We start from the raw sequence: 347 nt of genomic DNA, 5'->3' as shown, positions 1-347 counted from the left end.
TTATTAAATATTTGTATTGAAAAAAACAAAACAACAAATTGATCTTGTGCTGGGAAATGCAAAAAAGGGGAAAAACAAAGTTTATTACATTTACCTAAGCGATATTGTATAGCCGCAAACAGTATATGCGCGTAGATTTAGGTAGATACATCAGCACGCTAGTTTATATGCAAAATACAAATCAACTATACACAGCGTCACAAAAGTACAAACAGGTATTACCACTTAGTTTAGAAATAGATTGAAGAGTCAAAACATTGATTGGTCTTAATCACTGGAGTCTTGCACATTCCAAGTCACCTCTTTATTAATAAGGAATAACTTTCCGCCATCCAATTTCCTGTCTG

Source organism: Lithobates pipiens, unplaced genomic scaffold (assembly GCF_037356315.1).
Source record: "Lithobates pipiens isolate NorthernLeopardFrog02 unplaced genomic scaffold, aLitPip1_a1.2 Scaffold_22, whole genome shotgun sequence".
Classification (NCBI taxonomy): domain Eukaryota; kingdom Metazoa; phylum Chordata; class Amphibia; order Anura; family Ranidae; genus Lithobates; species Lithobates pipiens.
Note: the sequence above shows the minus strand (reverse complement) of the source record.